The sequence below is a fragment of the Ochotona curzoniae genome, unplaced genomic scaffold, assembly GCF_017591425.1.
Source record: "Ochotona curzoniae isolate NIBS_2020 unplaced genomic scaffold, NIBS_Ocur_1.0 contig_3498, whole genome shotgun sequence".
Taxonomy (NCBI): Eukaryota; Metazoa; Chordata; class Mammalia; order Lagomorpha; family Ochotonidae; genus Ochotona; species Ochotona curzoniae.
Window position 1 is genome coordinate 29,115,067 of NW_024465885.1, and position 20,996 is coordinate 29,136,062.

A 20,996-nucleotide genomic window follows, 5' to 3' on the forward strand; every position below is an offset into this window, starting at 1 on the left:
TTTGCAATACAGACATGGGCTTGCCAGCATAAAATCTGATAATACGAAATGCCTCATTCCCATAAAGTTATTTACATACCAATATCCAAAGATAATTTGCTTTTAGTAGCCAAAAAGTATGAGGCAGCACAACGATATAGCATGCTAAGCCTCTACCTTGTCGCAGGCATTCCATTATGGGTACTGCTTCGAGTCATGGCTATCACAATTCTAAGATTTTCCTGTGATGGTCTGGGAAAGCAACAGTCCTTGGGCCACTACACCCATATGGGATATCTGGAAGAACTCTTGGCTCCTGGCATCAAACTAGCCCAGTTCCAGCCATTACAATCATTTGGGCGAGTATACCAATGGGTAGAAGATATCTGTCTCTCTTCCTCTCTCTGTAACTCTGCCTTTCTAACAAAAATAATTCTTTTTTTTTTAAAGATTTATTTATTAGGGCATGGCTAGCTCAGTCGGTAGAGCATGAGACTCTTAAAGATTTATTTATTTTTATTGGAAAGGCAGATGTACAGAGAGGAAGATCTTCCATCCAATGGTTCACTCCCCAAGTGGCCGCAATGGCCTGTGCTGTGCCAATCCAAACCCAGGAACCAGGCACCTCTTCCAAGTCTCCCACGCGGGTGGAAGGGTCCCAAGGTTTTGGGCCACCCTTGACTGCTTTCCCAGGCCACAAGCAGGGAGTTGGATGGGAAGTGGAGTTGCTGGGATTAGAACTGGCGACTATACGACTATACAGGATCCTGTCGCATTCAAGGCGAGGACTTTAACCACTAGGCCACCGCACCGGGTCCAAAAATAAATCTTTGATGAAAAGAGGCAAAATCTAGTAAAAAGCTCAGTGCCCACCAAGAGGTAAAAGAATTATGGTATATCAATACAATATAATTTTGCTATTTGCTAATAAAGCAGAATATGCTATTGATACATGCAATAATAAACATGAATATATTTTGAAATTATCCTGAGTCCAAAAAAAAAAAAAAGATGAAGCATTTATTAGATTCCAACTGTGGTGATTCCATTTGCACTAACTGTAGTGATGGTTTCGCAGATACAGTTATATCAAACTATACTAAACTATACATCTTAAATATGAGCATCTATCAACTGTAACTCAATCAGGTTATAAAACAAAAACGCCTTCAAATGCCTGAGAATATTACATTTTCTTTAGTGTAACAGTTGGAAGCCTAGGATTTCCTTTACTCAAAGAAAAGCAATCATGAAGGTGAGGCTGCTTTCAGCAGTCCTCCTGGAAGATCCCAAGATGAGGCGATACAGGCCCAGCGAAGACCACCAGAGAAAGGAGACGACCAAGCCAATCGGATCTCCTTATTGAGGCTAACAGTGAAGCTCATTTAGGGCCACAGCACTAACAGCAACCTAATTGGTCCCTCCCACCTCCCATAGCCACCAATCAACCTAAAGGTCAGTTTCAGATACAATTTTTCCTCATGAGAGCAACCTGCCAGCCTGACCTGACCTCAGAGGTCCCTAACTGGTACCCTCATTTCCTCCACTGCAAGGTGAGGACCTTGCAAGGGGGAAAACAGGATATGTATGTCTAGTCCCTGACCACCTGTAGGCCATCAGGTCAAAGCGCAGTCTCAGGTTGCCAAGGCCCTGCAGGTTCCCGGGGGCAATGTGCTGTGCCCTTGTGACCTCCAGCATAAGCCTGGAAAGCCCAGATCCACAGACATCTACCCACATCTTCCCCCTCCGTATTAAACTGAAGGTCTGCAACTGAAACCTCTGTTACAAGGGCAGTCTTTTTTTCTGCCTGCGCAATGGAGGAAACGCTCAACCCAGCATAGCAGTCAGAAATCCACAGATGGCAATTACAACGGTGATAAGAGCGTAAGGGTGAAACCAGGACTTAAGTCCCCCTCGGCAATCAAACCAACCCGGGGTAAAAGGTGATGAATGTTAGTACACACACACAGGTGGAATCAAGGGTCAAAATCTGTTGGGCTAAACTGCTGACAGTTTCTGTAGTTTTAAAAGACTGGGTTAGGGCCACAGAAGCAATAGTGAAAATGATAGGGATCATCAGGAGGCCAAGAGCCCTGGGGTCCCACGGCCCGAGGCTTTCCACCAAACACCAGACCCGACACTGGGGGCAGGGGAATATCTCTGCAAATAGAGCAGGTGGCTACCTCCCTCTAGGTGCTGGGGGCTGAGGCTTCTAAAAAGCTTCAAAACTGGAGCGTAAATCTCCACCAATGCCAAGTCCGGCTTGGGGTATCAGCAGGAGGGAAGCTGAGGTGGGAAAGCCCGGGTGGAAAGGCCAGCCCATCAAAGACCAGCCATACGGTGGTGCCAGAGAATCCAGGGGTCAGGACCCCGGTGGCAGAGGTGCCGTGTCTGGTGTGGTATCGCTTTCGGAATCAGAAGAGTTGCCCGAGGATTCCCAGTGTCGGCTGCCACCATAAAACACCTCTAGGAAGGTTTCTGAGGTGACTGGGGGTGGGGAAAAGGCGGGAGGACACCCCCCAAAGTAGGGACCTAGACACTGTAGGACAATGGTGACATCTGGGAAAACTGTAGCGGGAGTGGCTTACCAGTATCAGTCTCCATGAGCGGTGCGGTGGCGGCAGCGGACTCCCACATAACGGGAGAAGACAGCGGCTTCCAGCCAGGAGCGAACCTCTGCTGCTGCCTGCCCAAAGCTCCACTTCCTCCTGCCGCAAGGCAAGGCAGCTGAGCAGCTGGAGGCGAGGCTCCCTAGACGCTTACTGCCCCATTACAGGACGGCCCTTCACAGGCCCACCAGAGCAGAGAGGAGAAAGAGCAGGGCGAATACCGCACCTAAGGTCCCAGGTGCCACAGCGCCTAGGCCTAATGAAAGGAGCAGAGCCACGAGAATTAGGAACCAAAGGGGAGAGGAAGCGGACAGAACACAGGAGCACAAGACAAGGGTGGAAACAGGAGGGCAAATTCCGCAGTCCCAAAGGGATAAGGTGGGCCAACCAGCGGGACTTCACCTGGCGAGCCAGGGGTCCCTGCCTAGGCACCAACTGAGGCTGCTCTCCGCAGTCCTCCTGGAAGATCCCAAGAGGAGGTGACAGAGGCCCAGCAAAGACCACCAGAGAAGGGAGACGACCAGGAGTCAGCCTCCGACTCGATCCCCTCGCTGAGGCGAACAGTGAGGCTTCCACAGACCCAGGTCACTATTAACAGCAACCTAACTGGTCCCTCCCACCCCTCACAACCACCAATCTACTTAAAGGTACAATCTTTCCTGATGAGAGTAACCTGCGAGCCTCACCGGACATTGATTACCTCATTTCCCCCGCTACAAGGTGAGGAGGACCTTGCAAGCAGAGGAAAACAGGATATAGACGCCCAGTCCTGTCAGCCATCAGGTCAATGCAAGGTCTCAGTTTGCCAAGTCCCCTCCAGTATCCCAGGAGGGCAGCGTACTGTGCCCTCATGACCTCCTGCACAGGCCAGGAAGGCCCAGGACTAAGGATGACTACCCACATGAAGGGTAAAAACTAATACTTGCCCCTAAGGATATTCACTCTTTACATGTTTCCAATAGCAAAACCTTAGAACTAATCATTTTATTGATCAAAATAAAATTATAACTAGTTAAGGACAGGTTATATCATCTAGCCATTTAAATATTATGGAAATTAAGTATATGGAATGATAAACTGTATTATAAGTGACAAAAACAAGAAACATTATGCTAAACATGACTGAATTCTTACTTTAAAATTACGCAAAATATCGTTTTGCATTTAGACAGCCAAGTTTTCTTTACGTTGACTTATATTGTCTAACCTCTCTACAATGAATGTGCATTACTTTTTTTTAAAAAAAGAATGAAAAAAGCAACAAGGCAAAACTATCCAGTCCCTAAAGCAAGTATAAAACAAATACTTAATCCTAACAGGCAGCACACATTACAGAGGTAATTCCGCCTGTCATGCTACCCTCACCAGCAGCCTAACAAACAGAAAGAGGCACGTCTGACAGATGAATGGGAACAAGCATTATGTAAGCTCCATGCTTTATCAGTTTATAAAGCGCTTTCACGGAGGTGACCTCATTTGATCTTCATTACTCAGTGAAATGAGCAGAAGGCATTCTCCCATTTTACAGAGGAGAATCAGACACGAAGCAGGGCTGGCTAAGTGATAGGCCTCAAATTACACATCCTGGACTCCACTCAAGCTTTGCCTATAAATTCTCACAGCAATTCTAAAAGGGATAAGGTGTGTGTGTGCGTTTGTGTAAACTTTTTTTGATTATTATAACTAGAAGAAAGTAATTAATACCCGCTTAAAATATTTTTGCAGTTACATTAGAATGTTCTAGGTAAACTGATAATTTCCTAAAATATATTTTTCAACCTCACAAGCTATAACCAAACAAGCCCATCTTGCCCTACCATTATTAACTAAACCAGTAACAATTTAGCTAACTTGTTTCCAGTTTCATTTCTTTCTTAATAAAGTAACCAAATTTTTCACATGGGAACATTGCAAACGATGACCTACAAACTGAGGTCAAAGGATCTGCATCATGGGAACTTATGACACTACCTTTTGAAATCTCTTTGGAATCTCACAAACAAGAAACAGTGATCCCCAAACAGAAACATTCTATGAGCAACAACAACAACAAAAAACCAAACTTGAGGCAAGACAAAAGGTAAATGTGTTTTAGATGAGCTGGTCCCTTTCCGTTTCAAGGAGCCCTTGAGTCACAGGGAACCCTCGGGGCTAGCTACCGCTCTCACCCTCTCATCAGCGCTCCCCAGACAGCAAGACAGAAGGTTATTAGAACCTGGCTTAACAAAGAGTGACTATGTGTTAAATACAAAGCTGAATGAATCTGAGAGGAGGGGAAGGCCAAGGCATCGATTTTACACATCAAGAAAACGACTCGATGCCATCCCAAATCATAAAGTTATATGGACATCGAATTCAAACCCAGATACATTCTACTTGAAAAAATAAGGGGTCTTGCAAGTTTCCTAAAACACAAATACTTTTTTCCAGTACTATCCTTCTACCAGTGTTCTCAATTCAGGTAGCACAAAATACTTGTTAGGAATATTATGAAGCTCTTGAGTCTACATTTCCCATGTAAAGAGTTAAAACTATTTCATGTTACAATGTTTGTCTTGATATTTTTCCACATCTTAGAATTGTTTAATGGTTGATGCATTATACTCCTTTTACACTACATCTACAATCAGAATGCAAAATGGATATTTAAAACTACAAAACATTGTTGAGCAAAATTAGAAAAGATCTAAATATATTCCTGGTTCTTCATTTACTGGAACAAAGATTCAACTAATAAAAATGTCCAGTATCATTAATACATCCATTACTCCATTTTGAGTTTTTATGAAAATTCTTTCTAAAATGTACATAAAAGTATAACTGATTGAGACTACCGTGGACAATTCCGAAGATTAGAGTTACAGGAAACTGTTTAATTTCAACTCTTACTGTAAAACTACATATAACCAACACAGTATGGGACTGACACATAGCTACGGACACAGGCTAGAGGACAGAATAAACTTTGACATACATTTCAGTTGATTTTTAACTAATGTACCACAGCAATTTGAATAAAAAACAGTGTTTTTATTTTAAGTAAATGTTGTTGGCATAAGTTTTATATCTATATATAAATTTATATAAATATATATTTATTTAAATATATATAAAACTTATGCCAACTCCATAGGTAATGGAGTTATATATATAATATATATGCAATATATATAATATATATATATTTTTTTCCCATATATATGGAAAAAAAACCCAAAAGACCACAGTCTGAACTGTGAAAACTAAAGCAAAATTTCCACAAATGGCAAGTAAAAATATTATGAACTAAAGATTCAAAATGCAATCCATTAAAAACAAACAAACAAAAAAGACCTGAAAACTGAACTTGGTCAAATCCATGCAGTTACATTAATGAATGAGATAAAAGACAAGCCCCAGAACGGGAGAAATTATTTACAAATCATAGATATAAGTTAAAGAAATGATATACCCTTAATGTCCAAAAGTAGGAAGATGGAGAGAGGGCATTTGGCCCAACTGTTGGCATGCCTGCAACCCACATCAGAGTGCCAAAATTTGATTCCTGTCTCCAGCGGTTTATCTGAGTTTCCCACCAACACCATGGGAGGCAGTATTGATGGTTCAAGTGGCTGGGTTGCTGCCACTATGTAGGAAAACTGGACTGTGGTCTTGTGTCCTACCCTAGGCCAGTCTTTGCAGTCTTTAGTCTTTACGGACCAAACCAAGAGCAGCACCCACACCTCCCAAATCCAAGAGCCGTGTGGTGTACCGTGTAAACCGTCACACCTGACACTAATATCCCTCATGGATAGCAGTCTAAGACCCAGCTGCTTCATCTTCTAATCCAGATCTCTGCTAATGGCCTGCAAAAACTGCGGAAGATGGCCCAAGGACCTGGGTTGCTACCACCCACGTGGGACACCTGGACAAAGCTCCTGGCTCCTGGCTCCTGGCTTCGGCTGATGTGGCCATCTGGGGTATGAATGAATCAGATCAGTGAATGGACAATCTCTCTGTCTTTCTGCCTCTCTGTAACTCTAACTTTCAAAATAAATACAGAAATCTCTAAAAAAAAAAAAGAAGAAAAGAAAAGAAAATAAACTAATACATGTTTAAAAGGAGGGTAAAGATTCGACAGTGCTTCATCAAGGACTAATGCATGTTTAATAAACTCATAAAAAGACGCTTATCACAATTAATCATTAGAGAAATGCAAATAAAGATGCAAGGAGTTCCCATTACACATTCCAAAATATCTGTAATTTTTTTAAAGGATTAAAAAAAAAAAGATTTTGAAGGACCAAGGAATCAAATCCCACACTGGGCATTAGGCTAGTGATTGGACACTGGTAAAGTGCCATGTCCAATAGTGGACCGCCGGGGTTCAACAGCTGTCTGCAGCTCTTGTAGAGCCTGGGAGTGGCAGTGACAGGTCAAGTAACACGATTCCTTTGGCCAGCATGGGAGACCTGAACCGAGTTCCTGGCTGGAGCTGGCCCGGTAACAGTGCTTGCTCACTCTGTCTCTGTGTCCCTCTCATAAACAAACAAAAATTAAAAGAGGGAAGAAAAAAAGGAGCAAGGAAGGAAAATACAGTTTTTCAATTAAAGAATGAGTCTAACTGATATCTACCATCATTCCGTTCTCAAATCTAACAAAATGCCTGCCTATTTAATCACTGAAATGTCATAACTGTCTCATGGGAGATGGTCATCTGACATTTTTCTTAGTGTAAGAATAAAATGGAGTACTGCAATATATTTTAGGTTCTAAATTAACGAGCAGCATTCCCCCTGTGAACCAAACAGGCTTTCCTCCCTAGTTGTTCATACTGTCCAGCAAAAATATATTCACCATGAATGACCAAAAAATATGATGAGAAATGCCTGTTCCATCTCAAACAAAGTTTCCTTTACCATTAAACATTTCATTATTTTTATATTATTTGCACACTACTTTTAACTGAAAAAAAAAGTTCATTCTTCTCAAAGCCTTGCATTATAGATAGGACACATATTGAATAATAACTGCTGTATATAGCATATTATCTTATAAAATTTTAGATAAATCAGAAATGTTAATAATTGCATCAAATCTTCTATCTAAACATTTCTAGAGTATGCAGCATGTGTAAGGCACCTGAAAATGTATGTCAGTATTTTAAGTAATAATATACACGGACTGAACACCTTAGCTGTGTCCTGCATCCTTGGTGAAATGCAAACACATGCATTAATTTTGCCAAAGTACATCTTCTGCTTTTATCTCTTCAAAAGGAAGAGCAAAGTCACTCAAGATACATTATACCTTCTCTTGACTGGAGTTTGTTTAGTTACACCTTTGAATATCAATTATGATCTGTGCCATATTGAAGAACCCTCATCAAGCAAGATGGCCTATTTCTCCTTTAGTTCAGCATGTTTCAGAAGAAACAGATATACAATTCAATCCATACCACTAGTCCTTGTGGTATATTCCTTTTTCCCAACGTATATTTTTAGAAAGACTGGGGCTTTAATAAAACTAATTCAAAGAACAAATATATTTGATATTCAACTTCCAAGTCAGCACTAGATATGTCTTCAGTGTTTACATGTATCTCAGTATTTTAAAATCATGTATTAGTGTTTCACTGAGGTGTGCAATGGAACATAATCCCCATTCAACACATCACCATTTCTTGTACTTTATTATTTTTGAATTTATATCCTGTTACAAAACATTTCCTGGGTCTTGTGTGGCAACAAAGCACTTTAAGCCTACAATATCGGCATCCCAAATGAGTTCTTGTCGGCCCTCTGACTACTCCACATCCAGCTCCTTACTGAAGCAGAAGATGGCAGCGGGCTCGGAACCCCGCCACCCATCTGGCAGGCTCAAACGCCGTGCTAAGTTCCTGGCTCCAGTCGTGTCAGTCCTAGCTCTGGTCCTAATAGTGGATAGATCTATCTTTCACTCTCTCTTTTTTTCTTTTCTCTGTCTTTCCTTCTCTGTGTAACTCTACCTTTAAAAGAAACAATTTTTTTTCTTTTGAAATATTTTTTAAAGGCATTTCCTATTATAAACGACCATGACATTCTTTGAAAAATATGTATATTGGCCCATCTTCAAATATTTACATAACAACTGTCTGACATTCATTTGCATGTTTACTAACTGCTTAAACATGTCAATAACTCATTTCCTTTTCTTCCAAATCTCCAATAAATGCTATTCTTCTACTTACACAGGCAAATAATCTGGCTGCCATCCGAGGTGCCTCTCTTCTCACACCTACATCCAATTTGTCAGCAAATTCAGTCACGCATCCAGATAAACTCAGCCAAGACATACTGTGCCATTCCTTTCTCGGCTAGGATATTGATATAATGATATGGTACAATATCAACTACAACCTGCACAGTCCCCACCTTCTCTTACTGACACTGCTCAAGTTATCTTCTACTCTTTTAGATTGTTACAACATCTTCCCAACTCCCTGGTTTCTACATTAAAAGATCTCACTGTATTTGACACAATAATCTGGTTCAGGGGAAGCCTTATCTCAGTGACTTCACCTCACCCATTTCACTCCAGCCAAAACTGTCTTTGATTGGAACACTATTCTCATGACAGCTGCATCACCTGTTCCAGTGCTGATTCCAATATTCAGCCAACGTCTTCTAGGTGAGGTCTGCTCTGGATATGATCTATAATTTCATGCTCCCCAACGCAGAACTTCTGCACTCCCTTCTGGGCTTCAATTTTTAATCAGCACTTATTAGAAAGACACCATGAAATTGAAATGCTTTATCTCATTTGTTTATCAAAAAATGAGGGCAGCAATATTTATTTCTTCTGCTCAGTATTCTATCCCACTAGAACACAACGGACATTGACTAAGCATGATCATTTTTCTATGATCCTATAAGAGAAGATAAAGGAACTAAGAAACTGGCATCCTCACTTGCCATGGCAACGTCTCCTCAACAACACACTGCTCCCTTCCTTGTTTGATGGCAGGCTCAGGTGCTAAATCCTGACCATGAAAATGTACTTTGAACAAGCAGTGTTTCCTCTGACAGTAGCAGGCTTCGGCATAAGTATACAAATACAACTATGGTCAGTTTGGAAGGCGATGGGGAACTATTTTCCTCACTCTATCACTTCACAGTGCTGAAGAGTAACATCCAAAGACACTCAAGATGGTGGAGGAAAAAGACAGGAAATCCAAATGGGTCTTTAGTAACCTCTTTGTGACAATTAGTCACTCATATTCCATACTTTGTGACTAGTGAGATGATAAACCCGTAATCATTTTAGTAAAGTCTTCCACTGCATATATTTTAATAAACACAGATTATGTTTTCAAATATTCACATAATTTCCTGCAAACTAAAATAAAGCTGAGTAGAACTCAGATGTCCTTCCCTCTTTTTCATGCTATATGCTTCCAGACTGTCATATGAAAATACATGAGGATATTTCATTGTAAGACATGTTTCTGATGGGAATGTTACCAACAATGTATATACTATTAATTAAAAATTACAAATAAGCACATTACCAAACTAAGATAGTTCAAATAATGAGCTTTAAAATAATTAGAATGGTAAAATCAGCTAAAATTTTAAACGCTATATGTTCAAAATGTTCTTGAGAATGGTGAGTGCTCTTCTACTGGAAGGAAAAAAAAGAGAAAATGGAAGCAGATTCTGGGAGTTAAACAGAAAGAAAAAGAGATTCCAAGAGCAAATAATTTTAGGAGATTTATAAAGTCAAACGAGGGACTGTGTTCCCTTTGTATGTGTACAGATTCTTCAAGCTCTCCGTGTGACATCCTAATAACTTATGCCTTCTCATAAGTCTTATAAACTCTGAGAACTCTTTTAAACTTTTAAAGTCCTCAGACAACAAAATTACGTACTGTACACATAAGAACAAAAAGATAAAACTAATCTTAGTGTAAACAACTTTATATTATATTTAATACAATACAATATTAGAAAATAACTATTTAATTATCCATAGTTCCATTCTTTGTCATTTTTAGAAAACTGTATGGATGAAGTTTAGCATTGCAAAATAACATTATTTGAAGTCATTGAGCAAAGTAGAGGTCTTATTCCAAATCTTCCCACCATATTCTCCATTAGTAAACAAAAACAACTAAAGTTATTTTGTTTGTAAGATTTCACAAAGCAACCGTTGGATCAATTTAATTGAGGACTTTTATTCACCAGTGATGGGTAATAATCCAAAACCGATGATAACCTGATTTCAAATTCAACCCTCACTGCCTCCTGGTCTCCCTTGCTTCTCTGGGCACTCTACACTGGAAATAAAGCCGGAGGGACAGCAGATGCAGGAATTAAGAACAGACCAAAAAGTGTACCCAATTAAAAACAATCTGTTGCTAAAAATATAAATATGTTGGCAATAAGAAAACCAGAATTTGAATGAATTTTAACTAATGAGTCATGCAAAGAGCTAAAAAATAATGATTTTGTCAAATACATGATCATTATGTAAAATTTTAAAAATATTTAAACATTGTGACACTGTGACATCAAAAAATACAGAAATATAAGCCCCAGAAGTAATCAAGTTCATGTCCAAAGGCTATTTATGGAATAATGAAACTCACTGAAATACAGCACACACTATGTGCCAGACCTGCATTAAATGCCAGAGTTAATTCCTGAGGGCAGCTCCGACTGACAGATGAAAACACTGAGCAACAGCGGCAACAGAAAGCACTTGGTTCAAAATCAATAATCATCAGGTAACAGCAGTTAGGATTCACTGCTGGATCTATCACATCGCAGTGTCTCAGCCCTCATCAACCATAACACATTCCCTCGTGAACAGTGCCTTGACTCCAATATCCAGAAATTTTAGTAGAGTTAAGTACATTTCTGTAAGCTTGAAGACAGTCATTTAGAAGTTAGATCCAGCTGTTACCTTTTTATTAATTAAAGGGAAGTAAATAGCAATTATTGACAACAACTCTAAGTCACATGTCCTCTCCCTTAATTGTGTCTTGCGAAGTACTTATTATCCAATTTTACAAACAAGGGTAAGAAAATGCCTCCTGATCTTTCACAAGAGATTAAATGGTTTGCCCATAAATCACTGGCTATGTCTTCTGTGCCTAGCATTATGGTAGACACAAATATAATTACGACACTATTGAACTTATTATTATTAGACTCTAGCCAAAAATATTTTATGGGAAATATGTAAGCCACTACTTGAGATACTTGCATCTCATACCAGCCTACATATGTGAACCCCCAGACCAGCTCGCTGCTAATTCATCTTGAAAGCAATTGGTGAGGATTCAAGTAATTTGAGTCCTTCCCATCCAGAAGGGAGACCCAGATGGAGGTTGCCCAAAGGGAGGTCACTGTGGGCACCTGGGGAGGGATGAGAAGAGTTAAGATTTCTGTTATTCTGCCATTTCAAATATTTAAGTAAATATACCTATTTGTAGAGGCTTACTTTATTTTTTTATTTATTTTACAGAGAGAAGCGGAGGAAAAGACAGTGGTCTACCATCTGCTGGTTCACTCCTCGATGGCTGCAACAGGTGGAGCTGAGCCAATTCCAAGTAGGAGCCAGAAATTTCTTCAATGTGTCCTACATGGGTCCATGTTGAGCTATTCTCCACTGCTTTACCAAGACATAAACTAGGAGCTGGATTGGAGGTGGAACAGCTAGCACACAAAAACTGGAGCCCATATGGGAAGACAACAGCAGAGGCAGAGGCTTAGCCTACTATGCCATAGCACCAGCCACAATAAATATTTTGTAAATTCCTACTTTGTGTTTTTATGTGCATGTATGTATATTAATGAAGCAGCCTAACTTCGGGCAACTTCTACTGGCAAATGAACCAAATATACTACTTTTTATCACTAACACAGCATAAAGACTGAATTTTCCTTACTGGAATAAAGCCTAATAAAACTTTTTTTGCAGCAATATCTTTAGGATTTTATCAAAAAGTTGAGGAACTGTTGATACTTTAAAAATAAGTCTTGACCTAGTAAAAACTGGCATCTAGCCTTTTATTTTGCTTCCAGTCAGCAAAACTTTAAACCTATAAAAATTCAAATAATAGTTAAGGCCATGCATTTTGAAGTAGTTCCATTTATGGTGAGTCACTTCTAAACCCAGAATTTATACAGAAACTTATTTTTAACCTGGGTATGCAGGCAGAAGTCACTTTAAAAACCTGTAACTGCCATATGATGAAGCAAAAAGCAAGTCCAGGTGGGTTTTGCAAATTGTTTTATCTGAAAAGTGTCTTCCCTAGGGAAGAAATAAACATTATTACTGATTAGAATGCACTGCCTTATTTTTAAGTTCAAACAAATTCAGAAACTGCTATTCCTAACCCTGTACCAACCTAGATCTCTGCAAAAAATGGAACGAAGGCCAGATAATGCACCAAAGCAATCCACTAAACAAGTGTACATTGGGAGAGGAGAACTGGAAGCAAGTCTGTACTGGGAAACTGACAGCTCTCTCAGGAGGTGGCAGATGCTAACAGGTTCAAAATTCTAAAGAATTCTAAAGCATGGATCAGGGTTGGTGAAACCTCTTGAACGTGGATGCTAGCAAAGAAAAACACAACACATCAGGAGAAAAATGTCCTAATTTAGAAGAGTGTGCTTCTGAGTCAAATGGCAATCATCTACAGCCCTATTTTATTTCTTTTAGAAAACTACATTGGAATTAACAACAGTGCCAACAGCATGTGATCGTGCCATCAGGTCCTACTGATGAAATAACAGTACACATTCCCTCATTTATTCTCTGCAATATTCCTGGAATGGAGATTGTGTTCTCATGTTATAAATCAACACATTGAAAGGGTAAATGAGTGGCTACAATCTACCTGGAGACCTAGGGCTCAACTGTGAACTTGTGAATTTTAAGGCCATAATCTTCCATTCTACCACAGTTAAAAAAAAAAAAAAGTGGCCATGAGGGTGGCAGTTTATAATGCCTACATATGGAGGTAAAAGAAAAATACTACTGACCCTCCAAATGCACAGGTTTCACATCTGTGAATTCCAATCATACACTTGCATGCGATGAGGAGACACGTAGTATCACATCTATTAGTGAACATGTACAGACATTCTGTCCTTGTCATTATTTTCCAGCATATCTATTTACATAGTGTTTACATTACACTGGATGTCCTAGGTAATCTAGAGATGATTCAAAGTAGAGGGAAAGATTATGAAAGTTAAATGTAAATTATAATATAGCATTTATTCTAGAACCAATTACCCATAAATATCTAGGAATAACTCCACATGTACCCCTGTACCCATGATTTTACTTTCTAGAATCAGTTAAATTACTTGAGTTCCAAAAATATTAAATGGAAATAAGCAATTCCTGAGTTTTCCACTGACCCATTCAAACTGGCATTACAAAATCTCACACCACCATGTGCCATGCCTAGGGATGAAACTTCCCCTTGTCCAGTATCTCTGCACTATATATTCTATCCACCTGTGAGACACTTAGTGGTCCTCCTAGTTATCAGACCAAGTACCACTGGGTAGCAGTGATTGTGTTCAAGTAGCCCGTATTTCACTTAATAGTTGCCCGAAAAAGCAAGAAGAGTGATGCTGCCAATTTGGTTATCACAAAGTGGCTATACAGTACTTCATTTAAGTGAAAAGACGACAGCTTTCAACTTAAGCAAAGAAAAAAGAAGCACATATTGAGGCTTCTAAGAAGTATCTATAGTGAGATTACATCATGCATCCATGTAACCGTAAAGATGGAAAAACAAACCATGCTAGTTTTGCATCACAGTATGTGATCGGTACTTAGTTAAGATGGAAAAGAAGATAAACATGTAAGTACAGGAAAGGGAAATATGTATATTAATCTGGATGAGTCTACTAGTGTCTCAGACTGGTACTTCCTATAGCAACAGACATCACTAAATTCATTTCATATAGTTTTTTTGTTTGTTTGTTTTTCAAAAAGAAAACTGGGAAACCAATTCCCATTTTTACATTATGGGGAGAAGTTACCAAAGAAAACGGTATTGTAGTTGACAGACTGCTAAAATCATATGTGACTTTCTAACAAAAGCTGAAATGATGCTTTTCATTCTCAACAAAAACTCCTGGGAATGTTTTTTAAAAATCAAAATGTCATCAACTTTTCATTTCCTGAAATTTTTGTAAAAATGGCAAATTAGCATTAATTTACTAAAGCATCACTACTAAATGGTTGTATGCACCTGCTTTTTAATACACTAATCAAAATAATTATACTAATATTTACTGTCTGTTTCCACCCAATTCTATGCAAGTAAATAGGCTTTCAGATTTTTTGTCTGTAACATAAAATAAAACCAAAGAATCAACATTTTGGCTAACGTTAAAGAGAAGGCTCAAAATTTTCTGAATTTTATGGCCTAGTATACAACAAAGGTTCTCTCTCACCTCCCAAAGAAGTATAGAGTAGCTTATAAAGTTAACCTTACAAACTTAATTTATTTGCCCAGAAATGATTAATCCAAATTAGACACTGTATTCTAATATGTGTAAGAAAAATTCAGAATTCACAACTACTGCCTTCCCAAATTCACTATCTACTACTTCTTCAAGACCCCGACATCTGAACATTCAAATACATATGATAGTCAGTCCAAGTTAACAGCAGCCACTACATGTGTGAAGACAGTATTCATCCTGGTTCAAATTTCTAGTTTCACAAAACTCATTCCTCCCAAAACCTCACTCTATTCCTTTCTGTAATTATCAACCACCATGCACTTGCAAATGACCATCAGATTGTGTTTTAACTTTTGAGAGGGGAAAAAGAATCTCTGAAAGCCAGAAACTCAACTCAATGCTAGTTAGAATTATTAACAACAAAATCATGCCCCAATCAAAGATATTTGTTTAAACTATTTGTTCATTTTTATTGGAAGGGCAGACTTTACACAGAGGAGATACAGAGAGAAAGATCTTCCATCCACTGATTCACTCCCCAAGTGGCCAGAACGGCTGAAGCCAAAAATAATTTTACCATCCCAAATCGGCCCCATTTAGAACCTCAACTGGCAAGTAAGCTATTTAGTTTTTAAACACTTTTAGGACATTAGAATGGATTGGATTGGGATCACCTACTGGTAACACTAAAAATCTGGAAATGATGTCCTTTAAAAAAACATTTTTGACCAATGTGAATTAAATATGAAAAACTAAGGATCAATGCTGGAAAGTTAGTCAAACCTCTAAATGTATTCATCCTTGAAACCACTGCATTCCACAAAGGTAATTTATTACTTTCACCAAAGACATCTGTATTTTCTTTCTTGATGAATAGTAAAGGGACTCACTAAAGTAAACATTTAGTTAACATATGAAATCAATCCTTATTGCTCAGACAAGGCATGTTTAAAAAGCATTCTGTATATCAATTGTTCTGTATAACAATTTTGTGTATTCAATAAAATAGGTATGTGTGCTATCACATATCCTCACATCAGAATTTCAAACCTGCATATTTCTAACACACATTATCATCTCCTCCTCTAGCAAACTCGATGGAGAACTGTTACAGAAGAGTAAAGAACTTTCATAAGACATGGTGAGTCTTTATCCTTTATAAAAATGATTTCTAGTTTTTGAAATAGCATCATAGGGTGGGCTTTACAACACAGAATGTTAATTCACTGCAAGGGACGTGGCATCACAAGGTGAACTGCTGTCTCCATGTCCTGTTTACTCCACTTCCGGATCCCTGCTCCTGTACCCTACAAGGCAGCAGATGATGGCCCAGTGTTCAGGCCCCTGCCGCTTCCACGGGACAGCCCAACAGATCCCAGGCTCCTCACTTCAGCCTGTCCCTCCTCACCTTCTCTATGAGGCCCAAAGTAAAGTGCTTTAAAAATCACAAATTTATAAAAGATATGATCCCTTCCCTTTAGAAGTGTATAAAGCTTGCTGAAGAAATGAATGAAAACCTGTGACAATAAATTTAATATGGATGGTACCGATTAATTACTGTGGGAGAGAAGAAGGCATATGCGCCCTTTAGTCAGAAAGATTTCACATGTCACAGGATAGAAAATAAAAAGATATCTGAGATGAAAAGGCAAAAACAATGAGGCATTGTTATTAACTGGGAAATTAGTATATTTTTTCAATGAAGTAAAATCAAATGTTGGATATCGTGGTGAACAAGAGCAAGATGGAAACTGGACTTGGCCTTTACTTTGGGAGCAAAAGTTTTTCAGGATAATGACACTTTTATTGGAAGAATTTGTTCTATAACTTTGTAGTACATATTGGGTAATAAATACTAAAAGGCAATACGCCAGCTAGAAAGTCATTCCACTAACTAGCAGACAAAACTAAAGCCTGAATTTGGGAGATGTGGTAGAAAGACAAACTAAAACTTCTAATTAATTCTTCCTGTCCTAATTAAAATGCTTTTGGCTATAATCAAGCGCAGGAGGATCCTACGTGCTCCACGCATAAAGGTATAAAACAAAAAATGCAAACAGCCCTTCTGTTGGGACTTTTTAAAAATCATCTTATAAAGCTTTCTACAAGAATATTTTAATGTATTTTAAATGTATCTTGCAGCAGCAGCAGCATATACTCATTCCTAATATATGTTTAGATTATATTTTCTGCTCTATTTTGACAACTTACTGTAGGCAACATAAAAACACAATCTTCAAAAAGTACAATTAGAAACTACCTATAGAAAATAAAAAGCAATCTATCCTTCACAAAATAGCAAAGCTTCAAAAAGCCCTCAAGTTCTACCCAATCTACAGTAATTATTAAGATAGCAAAATACAATGTATGTCTCCTGGAACTCACTGAAATCTCAGAAATCTTTGACAAATCTATTTCATATCTCAAATGGAAAACCACACATATACCTAAGAAAAACACTAAATACATTTAAAATATGTTTCCTTGTGTTTGTAAAGGTTTTATGTAAGAGCAAAACAAACAAAGACAACATAACAGAGCATAAAGAGGATTAAATTTTGATGCATCCAAATGAGTCCAGGCTGGTCCTCAGTCTGAGAAACTACCATGTGTCCATCAGTCAATGCCATGAAATCAAATTTATACCAGCTGAGAGGAAGATTTTCTACATAGAGGAATGATTTGCTCTTTTTTGATTTTATAGTGCATAAGATACTAACGCTAAGTGGTTTTGTCAAAAGTATAGTTAGTATACTTGACCCCACAAAACAGCCCTCTGAATATGACTGTTTTCACAAGTCAGTCAACCTGTATCTACAGTCTCTACTATGAATGCCACAAAACTTTAAAAACCATTTTGGTGGCAAAATCTGATGCATAACATGAAATGGATTCTACTCTCTAGCATCCCTCTTAGCAAATAAGCACAAAGAAATATAACTCTCAAATTCTAGTAGCCTTTAAACATCCTGATTAATGGAAAATCATAGATGCATCTACAGGAATACACATTATTTTTAAGCTGTTGTATTGTATTCAGAATACATGGAGTTATAACAAATCACAATATTTCTGACTCAAAATCAAACAGCCATGTTTAGGAGAAATGAGGAATAGCAAAATCTCCCCTGAAAGTAGAATTCTACCAGGCACACATAGTTACATGGGTTAAAATTAAAGAGGTGAGCCTACACATTACAGAATTCTAGTGTTTTGTTAATGGCAGACAATTGCCTTTAAAAGTTGCCACTGAGATTTGGCCCATTACTTTATATGAAATCAAACCAAAGAAAATGGTATTTATTCCAACCAAGAGGCCAACATCTTTCTGTTGGATTCTTAACGGCAATTTGCACTAGATATGAATTCAACCAAAGAATTTTATTTTAACAAACTCCAACATGCAACTTTGCAGTTGTGCTGTGCAACATGAAAACCAACAGACATGTGGCTGCTGAGCACTAAAAGGGGCCTATCTAAAACTGAGACAGGGTACAGCAAGTGAAAGTATGAATGAGATTCAGAAGCTTGGGGAAAAAGAGTAAAAAATATCTTACAACCTTACATTTTTATCAAGGGATAGAGTAATACTTTTTAAAACTGAATTACATAAAACAAATCTGAACTTCATCCCAGTTTCTAACTCTGGATACGAAAAAATTTAAAATTACATAATACAACTGGTATTATAGTTCTGAGTAACACTGTCCTAATGATCTAAAAAATTAACATAAAAATGTTTAAAAACTTTTCTAGCAAGAATTTCCACTAAACTGCTAGACAGATTTCTGCAAACACAGAGCTGCAAGAAACACTCAGCACAAATACCGAGAAAAGATTATTATATCTCAAGAGCATCTGCTGCATTAAATATTCAGAGGTGTCCAAATATGCAATAAATAAAGAAGTCTTTGCTATACATTTTATCTGATTTTGTCTAAAAATTAATTTTCAAGATTTCCATAATCATAAATATGTACAGGAAGTTTTCAAGTCCATTATTCTTCACTAAGATTAGAAGAGATATGGACATATTTATTATAATTGGATCAGGAAATCAGATACTCAAGTTTTAATGGGTAAGAAATTGTAAGTAACTCCTGAAAAAGAAACTGTTTATATTTAAATCTGAAGAAAAGTCTAGCTTATAATAATGTCAACCATTAGTAAAAGAACTGATCGACATTTTTGAAATATTAAAAGGATTTCAGGTACTGTTCGTGAAGTATATCCTTGAGTTCAGTAATATACATTCTATTCAGTAGTTCCACTCTGATAGACACACTCATCAGAAACAAATGTTTATAGCTATCAAAAATCACAAAGGAACTTATAGTTGCCTAACAAGTAGCCACAAACTAGAAAAACATTCAACATTCATGTACAATAGAATGGATACACAGTTATTCAGCCATACAATGGAGTAGCAATGATTGGCAGAAGACAAATGATAAACAAAATATGACTCAAACATAAACTGTTCACACCTTTCCCCTGAAAATCAGACAAAAAGCAATCCATAGATGTGATTTCCTGTTATATTTGATATATTTATCTGCCTCCCACCTATTCCTATTTCAAGAAAAACAACTAGCGAAAGTTTTAAAAAGAAAAATATAAGATACGGGGTGGCTGTATAAAGTTGGATTCTAAGAAGAAACTTTTGCAATGAGACTGACTTTGGCCAATTTATCCGCATTTCCACATGCACTTTGGGAATACATTATGACTTAAGTGTTTGTGTCCCTATCATTCTTACGATCTATCCACTGTGTGAGGGTGGTATCTACAGGGAGAGCCTCTGAGAAATGATTAGGTCATGAAGACAGCGTTGTTACAAATGGGATTAATATTCTTATAAGGAAAAAGAAAAGGTTGTACAAGTTCCGGGGCTCCTTCCACCTTGTGAAATTCTAGCTAGAGCTGTGAGAAGTGGATCCCCTCCAGACACTGAATCTGTTGGTGTCTTCATCTTAGACTTCTCAGCCTCTAGCACTGCTTCTCTTATAAGCCTCACACACATGGTATTTTGTTATAGCAACACGGAACAGACTAAGGCAGGTCGCAAAAGACAAACCTCTAAGGTATCTTCTGAACATCCGACCCTCCTGGTAATATGGCACATATTACTGGGTCTGCAGCCAGATGAACGATTACTGTTCTGCACCAACCTAACCGCACATGACTGTGCAGAGGGGCCTTGGGGGGTAGATGGTCAGAGGCAGAGCCATGTGGATCCTGATGAGACTCATGTAATACAGGGGGCAGATGATCGCTAGAGGATGGAACTGTCCTAGGCGGGAAGGACGATCAGCCTCCCCGGATGTTTAATGTACATTTCACACTGCCTTAAACAAGAACTTCATACATTCCATTTTTGAAGACATTCTTAAAATGAATCTAAACTGAAAAATTAAAATATAAATGCAATTTGTTCCTGTGTCAATGAGTTCTGTATTCATAGATTCAACAACCAAATTTTGGAAAATTCTTTCAAACAAAATGAAAGAAAAAACTGATTCTGTATTGAACATTCTGTTTTCTTGTCACTATCCTTACCTAACACGGTATATTAGCTAATTACAAAGCATTTACATTATGTTGGGCATGTAAGTAATCCAGAGATGATGAACTTTATGGAAGGATATAGATCGGTAATATGCACTCATCCATTTTATTTGATTTGAGCATCTGGGTTCCCGGCCCCAAAGATAACAAGAGAAATTCAGATATTTTTAATATAAAAAAACTTATTTGATCTCAATTAACTGTTCTTCACTCACACAGAATTCAGGTTTATCACGTCTAAAACACACTCCTCTTTCCTTTGATGTGAATATGAAAGCCAAAGGAAAGTAAACAACAAAAAATGGCCTAAGAGTCTTAACTTCCTATTACCAAAAAAAGCTTGACTAGGTTAAAATAAATAGAACCATGAGACAAAAAAAAA

General features: G+C 38.1%; 1 protein-coding gene across 2 annotated transcripts in view; it reads right to left on the reverse strand.

Moving 5' to 3' along the window:
• Window positions 1-20,996, reverse strand: part of NRIP1 (nuclear receptor interacting protein 1) — an 87,382-nt gene that overhangs the window by 45,713 nt on the left and 20,673 nt on the right. The gene's annotated exons all lie outside the window — the stretch shown is intronic.